This window comes from Malaclemys terrapin, chromosome 15 (genome assembly GCF_027887155.1).
Source record: "Malaclemys terrapin pileata isolate rMalTer1 chromosome 15, rMalTer1.hap1, whole genome shotgun sequence".
In the NCBI taxonomy this organism is placed as follows: Eukaryota; Metazoa; Chordata; order Testudines; family Emydidae; genus Malaclemys; species Malaclemys terrapin.
The window spans coordinates 8444890-8457468 of record NC_071519.1 but is presented as its reverse complement, the minus strand read 5'-3'; the positions used below and the strand labels follow the sequence as shown (position 1 = coordinate 8457468).

At 46.4% G+C, this 12579-nt stretch overlaps 1 protein-coding gene, 1 long non-coding RNA gene and 1 other non-coding gene across 3 annotated transcripts in view; 2 read left to right on the top strand and 1 right to left on the bottom strand.

The window, feature by feature from the left end:
• LOC128823028 (zinc finger protein OZF-like) overlaps positions 1-6079 on the top strand; it is a 49286-nt gene extending 43207 nt beyond the window's left edge. The window contains exon 7 of the mRNA XM_054005050.1: positions 5996-6079. The gene's annotated coding sequence lies outside the window, so the exon portion shown is untranslated. The remainder of the gene's footprint in view (positions 1-5995) is intronic.
• On the bottom strand, positions 5081-6033 carry LOC128823137 (uncharacterized). Its single transcript, XR_008441690.1, has 3 exons — positions 5945-6033; positions 5781-5851; positions 5081-5456 (listed from the first exon to the last, which is right to left on the bottom strand). It is a non-coding gene; the product is annotated as an uncharacterized LOC128823137 (long non-coding RNA).
• A 5892-nt stretch (positions 6080-11971) lies between the features above and the next one.
• Positions 11972-12044, top strand: TRNAV-AAC (transfer RNA valine (anticodon AAC)). The gene has a single exon. It is a non-coding gene; the product is annotated as a tRNA-Val (tRNA).
• Positions 12045-12579: the final 535 nt, after the last annotated feature.

Here is a 12579-nt window from a genome sequence, read left to right as displayed (position 1 = left end):
ATACAGTACATTAGTCTTATTATTCAATGTATGCCATATACACCCTTCCAGTAAAATAACTTCTATACAGAGCTTTGGAGCAACAAACCAGGACAAGCACACCCACTTTTAAGGAGTCCACTTGGTACAACCTCTGGTGTCCAATAGCTTTCTTCCCTCCCCAGCCCTCTGGCTAGAAATCTGAGGTAGCCAGAAGGATCCCATGTGCAATATGGGGAGTGGGTTAACCTTCCATATCCTTGCTTCCAAAGACTGTTGGTATGCAAATTTTAACAACAATTTTACAATTAAAAAAAATCTGGCCAATGAAGTTTCTTTTTCTTACTTAAGCAAATGTATTAGACTTTAGTATAACCCATTTTCCTGATTTATCCAAACACTTTGTATTCCAAGTTGAATAAAACAAGTATCTGCTTTTTGATTTAACCCTTCTATTTAATTTTGAGATAACGAGGTTAGTTCAATCATGGAGGGTGAGGTGCTCTGCTAGCAGTTGAGGTGTGAACACCAAGGGAGGAGAAACTGCTTCTGTAGTTGGAAAGCCATTCACAGTCTTTGTTTAATCCTGATCTGATGGTGTCAAATTTGCAAATGAACTGGAGCTCAGCAGTTTCTCTTTGGAGTCTAGTCCTGAAGTTTTTTTGCTGTAAGATGGCTACCTTTACATCTGCTACTGTGTGGCCAGGGAGGTTGAAGTGTTCTCCTACAGGTTTTTGTATATTGCCATTCCTGATATCTGACTTGTGTCCATTTCTCCTCTTGCGTAGTGACTGTCCAGTTTGGCCAATGTACATAGCAGGGGGGCATTGCTGGCATATGATGGCATATATAACATTGGTGGACGTGCAGGTGAATGAGCCGGTGATGTTGTAGCTGATCTGGTTAGGTCCTGTGATGGTGTTGCTGGTGTAGATATGTGGGCAGAGTTGGAATTGAGGTTTGTTGCATGGGTTGATTCCTGAGTTAGAGTTGTTACGGTGTGGTGCGTGGTTGCTGGTAAGAATATCCTTAAGGTTGGCGGGTTGTCTGTGGGCGAGGACTGGCCTGCCTCCCAAGGTTTGTGAAAGTGAGGGATCATTGTCCAGGATGGGTTGTAGATCACTGATGACGCGTTGGAGAGGTTTAAGCTGAGGACTGTAGGTGATGGCCAGTGGAGTTCTGCTGGTTTCTTTTTTGGGCCTGTCTTGTAGCAGGAGGCTTCTGGGTACACGTCTGGCTCTGTTGATTTGTTTCTTTATTTCCTTGTGTGAGTATCATAGTTTTGAGAATGCTTGGTGAAGATCTTGTAGGTGTTGGTCTCTGTCTGAGGGGTTGAAACAGATGCGATTGTACCTCAGTGCTTGGCTGTAGACAATGGATTGTGTGGTGTGACCGGGTTGGAAGCTGGAGGCATGAAGGTAGGCATAGTGGTCGGTGGGTTTTCGGTATAGGGTGGTGTTAATGTGGCCTTTGCTTATTTGTACGGTGGTGTCTAGGAAATGGACCTCCCATGTAGATTGGTCCAGGCTGAGGTTGATGGTGGGGTGGAAGCTGTTGAAATCATGGTGGAATTCTTCCAGGGTCTCCTTCCCATGGGTCCAGATGATGAAGATGTCATCAATGTAGTGTAGGTAGAGAAGGGGCATGAGTGGATGAGAGCTGAGCAAGCATTGTTCCAGGTCAGCCATAAAAATGTTGTCATATTGTGGGGCCATGCGGGTGGCCATAACGGTGCCACTGGTCTGGAGGTATATATTGTCACCAAATTTGAAATAACTGTGCATGAGGATCAAGTCACATAGCTCAGCAATAAGTTGTGCTGTGTCATCATCAGGGATACTGTTCCTGACAGCTTGTATTCCATCTGTGTGTGGGATGTTTGTGTAGAGAGCCTCTACATCCATGGTGGCTAGGATGATGTTTTCTGGGAGGTCACCAATGCATTGTAATTTTCTCAGGAAATCTGTGGTGTCACGGAGATAGCTGGGAGTGCTGGTGGCGTAGGGTCTGAGTAGGGAGTCCCCATATCCAGACAGTCCTTCGGTGAGAGTGCCAATGCCCGAGATGATGGGGCGTCCAGGATTTCCAGGTTTGTGGATCTTGGGTAGTAGATAGAATAACCCCGGTCGGGGCTCTAAGGATATGTTGAATTGTTCCTGTGTTAGTGTAGGGAGTGTCCTGAGTAGATGGTGCAGTTTCTTAGTGTATTCCTCAGTGGGATCTGAGGAAAGTGGCCTGTAGAATTTGGTATTGGAGAGTTGTCTGGCAGCCTCCTTCTGGTAGTCAGACCTGTTCATGATGACAACAGCACCTCCTTTATCAGCCTCTTTGATGATAATGTCAGGGTGGTTTCTGAGGCTGTGGATGGCATTGCGTTCTGCACGACTTAGGTTATGAGGCAAGAGATGTTGTTTTTCCACAATTTCTGCCTGTGCACATCGGCAGAAGCATTCTATGTATAGGACCAGACTGTCATTTCGACCCTGAGGAGGAGTCCATGTGGAGTTCTTCTTCCTGTGTTGTTGGTGGGAGGGTATCTGTGTATCAGTGCACTGTTCAGTGTTATCTTGAAAGTATTCTTTGAGTCGAGGCGGCGAAAGTAGGCTTCCAGATCACCGCATAACTGTATCATGTTCGTGGGAGTGCTGGGGCAAAAAGAGAGTCCCCGAGATAGGACAGACTCTTCTGCTGGGTTGAGTGTGTAGCTGGATAAATTGACAATATTGTTGGGTGAGTTAGGGGTACCCCTGTTGTTGCTCCATGTGGCAGGTAGGATTTTAGACAGCTTACGGTCCTTTTTCTTTTGTAGAGAGGTGAAGTGTGTAATGTAGATCTCCTGTCTTATTTTAGTAAAGTCCATTTGTGTCGAGGGTTGGTTATTTATGAAAGTCTCCAGGTTGGAGAGCTCTTTCTTGATGTTTTTCTCTTTGCTGTATAGGATGCTGATCAGGTGGTTCCTCAGTTTCTATGATAGTGTATGGCATAATCTCTCACTGTGGTCTGTGCAGTATGTAGATAGCAATGGATTTTTCACCTTCAGTCCATTTGGTATGATGTCCATCAGTTTGCATTTGGAAAGGAAGATGATATCTGTCTGTATTTGTGCAAGTTTCTTTATGAGGTTGATAGATTTCCATTCCATATGGCTAAATGCAGTGCCTTGCATGGTGTCAAGTATCAGAGGGGTAGCCGTGTTAGTCTGAATCTGTAAATGTGAATCTTTGCTATGATGTGAGTCAAGCAGTGTCCATTGACTCTGTGTTATCTTGGAGAAGTCTGCATTGTACACGGTTCCTGGGATAGTCCTTGGGAGTGTGGATACCTTTAATGGGCCAGCAGCGAGTCTGGCTTCTCCATAGTCGCACCTGAAAGGCTGGTTGTGGGCATTTCCCAACCTCATAACATATTTCAGTTGCATACACAGAGCAAACTGCGTAATTTCCCAACCAGTGTACAAAATTTACACGCCCCCCCCCCGAGCAATGCAGTTATATCAACCTAACCCCGGTGTAGATAGCACTGTGTCAACAGAAGAGCTTCTCCCATCAACATAGCTTGGGGAGGCGCTTGGTTAGTGAAGGTCCAGAGAATAGGTGGCCCATGACTCTTGCATTTGGAGAGGCTGGGCATGAGTGCTAGAAGCTAGTCCACCTTTTGGCCACTCCTCTCCTCCCCTGACACCTCTTTGCGTCCTGTTCGTGCCGCTCCACCCTCCACCCGAAGGTCTGCCCACCACCCACACCTATCTGCCCCTCCCCTGAGACCTGCCCTGCCCACCCCTCTCACCTCTCTGACACCTCCCCTGACACCTGCCCTGCCCACCGTTCACACCTCTCTACCCCTCCCATGAAACCCACCCTGGCAAAGATTAGTGCCCCAGAGAAAACCTGCCCCCAGTTATTGTAATCAATGATGTTCTGGGAATATGACGGGAAAGGGACTGTCTGAATTAAGGCAGGATTAATCAAAGCAGGAAATGGACGACAATCTACAGCAACATCATTAACCACAAACATACTCTCAACATGCTCCAGCCAGAACAGAAATAGCAGGAATTCTTGCAGTTTAGCCATGGACACATTTACACAATGGCACAGCAGTGAGTGTGCTGTGGAAGCTGGTCTGGTTAAACAATTGGAAATGATCACTCAGGCCTGGTCTACACTACGAGTTTAGGTCGAATTTAGCAGTGTTAAATCAAATTAAGCCTGGACACGATCACATGACGAAGCCCTTTTTTTCGACTTAAAGGGCCCTTTAAACCAGTTTCTTTACTCCACCTCTGACGAGGGGATTAGCGCTGAAATCGGCCTTTCCGGGTTGGATTTGGGATAGTGTGGACGGAATTCGATGGTTTTGGCCTCTGGGAGCTATCCCACAGTGCTTCATTGTGACCGCTCTGGACAGCGCTCTCAACTCAGATGCACTGACCAGCTAGACAGGAAAAGCCCCGCGAACTTTTGAATTTCATTTCCTGTTTGCCCAGTGGGGAGAGCACAGGTGACCACACAGAACTCATCAGCACAGGTAACCATGATGGAGTCCCAGGATCGCAAAAGAGCTCCAGCATGGACCGAACGGGAGGTACAGGATCTGCTTGCCATATGGGGAGACGAATCAGTGCTAGCTGAACTCCGTAGCAGTAAACGAAATGGCAAAATATTAGAAAAAGACTCAAAGGCCATGAAGGACAGAGGCCATAACAGGGACGCACAGCAGTGCCGCGTGAAAATTAAGGAGCTAAGGCAAGCCTACCACAAAGCCAGAGAGGCAAACGGAAGGTCTGGGGCAGAGCCGCAGACATACCGCTTCTACGCGGCGCAGCATGCCATGCTAGGGGGTGCAGCCACCACTACCCCAACCCTGTGCTTTGACTCCATCAATGGACAATCATGCAACAGGGAAGCGGGTTTGGGGTACGAGGAAGATGATGATGAAGAGAATGAAGATAGCTCACAGCAAGGAAGCGGAGAAACCGGTTTCCCCAACAGCCAGGATATGTTTATCACTCTGGATCTGGAATCAGTAACCCCCGAACTAACCCAAGGCTTGCTCCCAGACCCTGAGGGCACACAAGGGAACTCTAGTGAGTGTATCTTTGTAAATATTGCACATGATTTGAAAGGAAGCATGTTAAATGATTAATGATAAATTTGTCCTGGCAATCACAGCCAGTACAGCTACTGGAAAAGTCTGTTAATGTGTATGGGGATGGAGCAGAAATCCTCCGGGGACATCTCCAGAAAGATCTCCTTTATGTACTCCCAAAGCCTTTGCAAAAGGTTTCTGGGGAGGGCTGCCTTATCCTGTCCGCCATGGTAGGACACTTTACCACGCCAGGCCAGTAGCACGTAGTCTGGAATCATTGCATAACAAAGCATGGCAGCGTATGGTCCCGGTGTTTGCTGGCATGCAGACAATATCCATTCCTTATCTCTCTTTGTTATCCTCAGGAAAGTGATATCATTCACGGTCACCTGGTTGAAATGGGGTGATTTTATTAAGGGGACATTCTGAGGTGCCCATTCCTTCTTGGCTGAACAGAAATATTCCCCGCTGTTAGCCACGCGGTCTGGGGGAGGGGTGAAATGATCATCCCAGAGAATTGGGTATGGGGGGGAGGAGAGTTACTTGGGTTTGTGCTGCATGTTAACCCAGAAACCGCAGCCCCTCCTTTTACATTGCAAACCCATTTTAATGGCCCACCCAAAGGGTACTTAGTATGGGAAATGAGGGTGCTGCTGTCTGAAACCATTCCCACATGTTATGAAGGTTAAGAAAGCCAAAAGACTGTGGCTTACCATGGCTGCCTGCAAGCCGAATTCTGTTGCCTAGCACTGCGTGAACGATCTCTCACACCAAACCGGAAGGCCTTCAATATAAGAGGAAAAATGCGACCTTGTAACGAAAGCACATGTGCTGTGTAATGTGAATAGCAAAATTTAACGTGAAAAAGTGTACCCACTGTTCTCTAAAATGTTTCTTTTTTAACCACCTCTCCCTTCTCCTCCACCAGCTGCAAATGTTTCTCCTTCGCAGAGGCTAGTGACGATTAGAAGGAGAAAATGGTGGACTCGGGATGATATGTTCTCGGAGCTCCTGCTGTCCTTCTACACTGACAGAGTACAGCAGAATCTGTGGAGGCAGACAATGTCAGAGTGCAGGAAAGCACAATATGAACGCGAGGAGAGGTGGTGGGCTGAATGGCAGGCTGAAGAGAGTGAGTGGCGGGCTGAAGAGGATAAGTGGCGTCAGCTTGCTGACAGAAGGCAAGAGTTGATATGCTCCAGCATATGGTTGAGCTGCAGGAAAGGCAGCAGGAGCACAGACCGCCGCTACAGTCCCTGTGTAACCAACAGCCCTCCTCCCCAAGTTCCATAGCCTCCTCACCCAGACACCCAAGATCGCGGTGCGGGGGCCTCCTGCCACCCAGCCATTCCACCCCAGAGGATTGCCCAAGCAACAGAAGGATGGCCTTCAATAAGTTTCAAAGTTTTAAAGTGCAGTGTGGCCTTGTCCTTCTCTCCTCACCCATTTAACCCTGTGCTTCCATCATCCCCCACCCCTCCCGGGCTACCTTGGAAGTTATCCCCCTATTTGTGTGATGAATTAATAAACAATGCATGAATGTGAAGTAACAATGACTTTATTGCCTCTGCAAGCAGTGATCCAAGGGAGAGGGGAGGGTGGCTAGCTTACTCGGAAGTAGAGTGAACCGGAGGGGGGCGCAGTTTCATCAAGGAGAAACAAACAGAAGTTTCAGACTTTAGCCTGACCAGTCATGAAACTGGTTTTCAAAGCTTCTATGATGTGCACCGTGCCCTGCTGTACTCCTCTAACTGCCCTGGTCTCTGGCTGCGCGTAATCAGTGGCCAGGCGATTTGCCTCAACCTCCCACCCCACCATAAATGTCTCCCCCTTACTCTCACAGATATTGTGGAGCGCACAGCAAGGAGCAATAACAATTGGAATATTGGCTTCACTGAGGTCTATCCGAGTCAGTAAACTGCGCTAACGCACTTTTAAACGTCCAAATGCACATTCTACCATCATTCGGCACTTCCTCAGCCTATAGTTGAACAGGTCCTGAATCCTGTCCAGGCTGCCTGTGTACGGCTTCATGAGCCATGGCATTAAGGGGTAGGCTGGGTCCCCAAGGATAACGATAGGCATTTCAACATCCCCAATGGTTATTTTCGGGTCTGGGAAGTAAGTCCCTTCCTCCAGCTTTTGAAACAGACCAAAGTTCCTGAAGATGCGAGTGGACCTTGTCATTACCTACAAGGTTGTAATGCTCAAGACCTATCTTTTGGATGCGGGGAATTTCCTCATCCATTTATATTCCCCTGCTCCACGAGTGTTGCTGAGACTGAACATGATGGCCTTCCACTTGTGGGGCAATAGGATGTCCCTACCTAGCCAGGGGAAGTGTGACTTTTCTGCCATATTAGAAGGGGGGTTGGGCCTGGTGGGATTTGAAGTCTTTTACAACTCTACTTTTTTATTTTTCAGTTTTCAGTGGGTGGCTGAGCTGGAGGGGAATGGCAGGGCAATCACAAAGAACACAAATGACTCTTCGGATATGGCCATATTTTTTTTATCCCACTGGGTGCAGCACCGGGTATGGGATGGCTGATGATGACGGAAGGGGGAGAAGATTAGGAAGCCCACCCCCTCTAATGTTCTTCTACTCCCACCTTACATCCTACAGGATTTTCAGTGGATGGCTAGGTGGAAGGTGATTACAGCATGGCTTCATCCTCATCATTGGCCGCCCTAACCGCAGTGGTGGCCACAGCAGTGAGGCCCCCGCTTTGGCTCAGTCTGAACAGAGGTCAATGTACCACTGGGTGAGACAGACAAATTTTAGGGAACTTCCTCTGAAGGTAGCAACTGTCCCCAGAACTTACTGACAGGAGGTTTAAAGTATTTGCAAATGTGCATGTCTGGCATGTGCAGAGCAAAGTCTGCCCTGGGGCATTGTGTCAGGCTCTGGCACTGCTTCAGACAATGGACTACCTTCAGCCACCATGTAACCCAGGATCTAAGGCAGGAATGGGATGAGCAAGCAAGTCAAGCTGAGCAAGGCAGGCAAATAATTATCTTGCCTTCATTGGTGCTCACAATGATGCCCTTTCTGTGTGCCATAGCTGACAAAAACATCCCAGACAGAGAGGCAGCAGGCTAAAAATGTGCTTTCCAGGTGCTGAAGTACCTCAGTTGGGAGAGTGTTAGACTGAAGATCTAGAGGTTCAATCCCAGAATTTGGTATATTCTTTGGTCCCTTTGTGTGCAGCGGTGGGATGTTTTCTAGAATCACAACAGTGATTTTACCTGCCATGAGTCCCTCATTTCAGGCTCCCAAGCAAGAAAAGACAGCATGGACTTCTGCACTGAGTTGACCCACCTGACCTTTCTTTCTTCTCTTGGACTTTCTCAGCAATGAGTAGAAAAAGAAGCTCTCCTTCAAGCTGGTGTCACAAGGGCGACATAAGGATAACTTCCTGAGTGCTGGCTCCAGTCATTTGCTCTACCAGCTGACCTATCGAAGGGCTGCCACCATTTTCTCCAAGTTCGCCCATCAGTGTGTTCAGAATGGAGAGCGGTAACTAGTGGTGTTCCCCAATGGTCAGTCCTAGGACCAATCCTATTCAACTTATTCATAAATGATCTGGAGAAAGGGGTAAACAGTGAGGTGGCAAAGTTTGCAGAGGATACTAAACTGCTCAACGTAGTTAAGACCAATGCAGACTGAGATCTCACAAAACTAAGTGATTGGGCAACAAAATGGCAAATGAAATTTAATGTGGATAACTGTCAAGTAATGCACATTGGAAAAGATAACCCCAACTATACATACAATATGATGGGGGCTAATTTAGCTACAACAAATCAGGAAAGAGATCTTGGAGTCATCATGGATAGTTCTGTGAAGATGAACACGCAATGTGCAGCGGCAGTTAAAAAAGCGATCAGGATGTTAGGAATCATTAAAAAAAGGATAGAGAATAAGATGGAGAATATATTATTGCCCTTATATAAATCCATGATACACCCACATGTTGAATACTGCATACAGGTGTGGTCTCCTCATTTCAAAAAAGATATGCTGGCATTAGAAAAGGTTCAGAGAAGAGCAACTAAAATGATTAGGTGTTTGGAACAGGTCCCATATGAGGAGAGATTAAAGAGACTAGGACTTTTCAACTTGGAAAAGAGAAGACTAAGGAGTGATATGATAAAGATATATAAAATATTGAGTGGTGTGGAGAAAGTGAATAAGGAAATGTTATTTACTTGTTCCCATAATATAAGAACTAGGGGCCACCAAATGAAATTAATGGGCAACAGGTTTAAAACAAATAAAAGGAGGTTCTTTTTCACACTGCACACAGTCAACATGTCCAACTCCTTGCCTGAGGAGGTTGTGAAGCCTTCGACTAAAACAGGGTTTAAAAGAGAACTAGATAAATTAATAGGTTTTGGAGTGGTAGCCGTGTTAGTCTGTATCAGCCAAAAGAATGAGGAGTACATGTGGCACTTTAGAAACTAACAAATTTATTTGAGAAACAATTCTGACATCATAATCAAAAAGCCTGACAAAGGAGGTGCTGTCGTCATCATGAATAGGTCGGAATATGAACAAGATGCTGCTAGGCAGGTCTCTAACACTATATTCTACAAGCCATTACCCTGTGATCACACTGAGGGTTAGGAAAAGAAACTGCAACATCTGCTCAAGGAACTCCCTGAAAAAGCACAAGAAGAAATCTGCCCAGACACACCCCTAGAACCTTGACCAGGGGTATTCTATCTGCTACCCAAGATCCATAAACCTGGAAATCCTGGATGCCCATCATCTCAGGCATTGGCACCCTGACAGCAGAATTGTCTGGCTATGTTGACTCCCTCCTCAGACCCTACACTACCAGGACTTCTAGCTATCTTCGAGACACCACTGACTTCCTGAGGAAACTACAATCCATTGGTGATCTTCCAGAAAACACCATCCTGGCTACTATGGATGTAGAAGCCTCTACACCAATATTCCACACAAAGATAGACTACAAGCCATGAAAAACAGTATCCCCGATAATGTCACAGCAAACCTGGTGGCTGAACTTTATGACTTTGTCCTCACCCATAAGTATTTCACATTAGGGGACAATGTATACTTTCAAGTCAGCAGCACTGCTATGGGTACTCGCATGGCCCCAGAGTATGTCAACATTTTTATGGCTGACTTAGAACAACGCTTCCTCAGCTTTGTCGCCTAATGCCCCATCTCTACTTGCGCCACACTGATGACATCTTCATCATCTTGACGCATGGAAAAGAAGCCCTTGAGGAATTCCATCATGATTTTAACAATTTCCATCCCACTATCAACCTCAGCCTGGACCAGTCTACACAAGAGATCCACTTCTTGGACACTACAATGCTAATAAGCGATGGTCACATAAACACCACCGTATACTGGAAACCTACTGACCGCTATACTTACCTACATGCTGCCAGATTTCATCCAGACCACACCAGATGATCCATTGTCTACAACCAAGTTCTAAGATACAAGCGCATTTGCTCCAACCCCTCAGACAGAGACAGACACCTACAACATTTCTATCAAGCGTTCTTACAACTACAGTACCCACCTGCTGTAGTGAAGAAACAGATTGACAGAGCCAGAAGAGTACCCAGAAGTCACCTACTACAGGACAGGCCCAAAAAAGAAAGTAACAGAATGCCACTAACCATCACCTTCAGCCCCCAACTAAAACTTCTCCAGCGCATCATCAATGACATACAACCTATCCTGAAGGACGATCCCTCCCTCTCACAGATCTTGGGAGACAGGCCAGTCCTTGCTTTCAGACAGTCCCCCAATCTGAAGCAAATACTTGCCAGCAACCACACACCACACAACAAAAACACTAACCCAGGAACCTAACCTTGCAACAAAGCCCGTTGCCAACTCTGTCCACATATCTATTCAGGGGATACCATCATAGGACCTAATCACATCAGCCACACTATCAGAGGCTCATTCACCTGCACATCTGCCAATGTGATATATGCCATCATATGCCAGCAATGCCCCTCTGCCATGTACATTGGCCAAACCGGACCGTCTCTACATAAAAGAATAAATGGACACAAATCAGACGTCAAGAATTATAACATTCAAAAACCATACGGAGAACACTGCAATCTCCCTGGTCACTCGATTACAGACCTAAAAGTTGCAATATTACAACAACAAAAAACTTCAGAAACAGACTCCAACGAGAGACTGCTGAATTGGACTTAATTTGCAAACTGGACACCATTAAATTAGGCCTGAATAAAGTCTGGGAGTGGATAGGTCATTGCACAAAGTAAAAGTATTTCCCCATGTTTATTTTCCCCCCTACTCTTACTCATACCTTCTTGTCAACTGTTGGAAATGGGCCATGCAGATTATCACTACAAAAGGTTTTTTTCTCCTGCTGATAATAGCTCACCTTAACTAATCACTCTCATTATAGTTTGAGAACCCCTGTTATAGTGTGTATGGCTACACCCATTTTTTCATGTTCTCTCTCTCTCTCTATATATATATATAGATCTTCCTACTGTATTTTCCACTGCATGCATCCAATGGAATGGGTTTTAGCCCAGGAAAGCTTATGCTCAAATAAATTTGTTAGTCTCTAAGGTGCCACAAGTACTCCTCGTTCTTTTTGCAGTTAAATTAATGGAAGTTATGTCTATTAATGGCTATTAGCCAGGATGGGTAAGGAATGGTATCCCTAGCCTCTCTTTGTCAGAGGGTGAAGATGGATGGCAGGAGAGAGATCACTTGATCATTACCTGTTAAGTTCACTCCCTCTGGGGCACCTGGCATTGGCCACTGTTGGCAGATAGGATACTGGCTGGATGGACCTTTGGTCTGACCCAGTATGGCCATTCTTATGTTCTTATGTAGGGAGGGGCAGAACACTATGACAGAGTTTCTGTAGCGTAGTGGTTATCATGTTTGCCTAACACGCAAAAGGTCCCTGGTTTAAAACCGGGCAGAAACATGATGGCTTACTTTTCCCAGTTCCTACTGCTGCCATTGGTCTGTCCCTGCTGTTGTAGAAGCAGCAGTGGTCTGTATTCTCTGTATAACTATGCTATGTATAATCTGTATGCTCAAAATGTCTGTTATACTTCCCCCCCGCTTTTGTCTCCTCTCCCTCTCTGAATACCTGTGAAGTGGCTTTCCCCCTTTCCCTCCCTCCTGGAATGCTTGTGGGATAAATGGGCTGGTTGAACAGCTGGAAGATCAGAAGACCTCCCAGGTAGGCAAGGTATCTGGGACTCTAATTAGGCAGCACTCACACACCCAATGCGTGGACACTGCCCAAGGTGGAGTGTGACCAACCAGATGCAGCCAAGTCATCTCTAGTCGCAGGCCATGAAGAGCAGGTCCTTAAAAGGGGAAGGAGCCATGTGCTCAGGAGTGCACTCATAAGCTTGTCTCTCCAGTGAATGCCCTTCACCTGGACCACCTGGCCAGTGGTTCACTGCGATGTATTTCATTGTGCCTCAGGAAGACTTCCCTTCATAGCACCC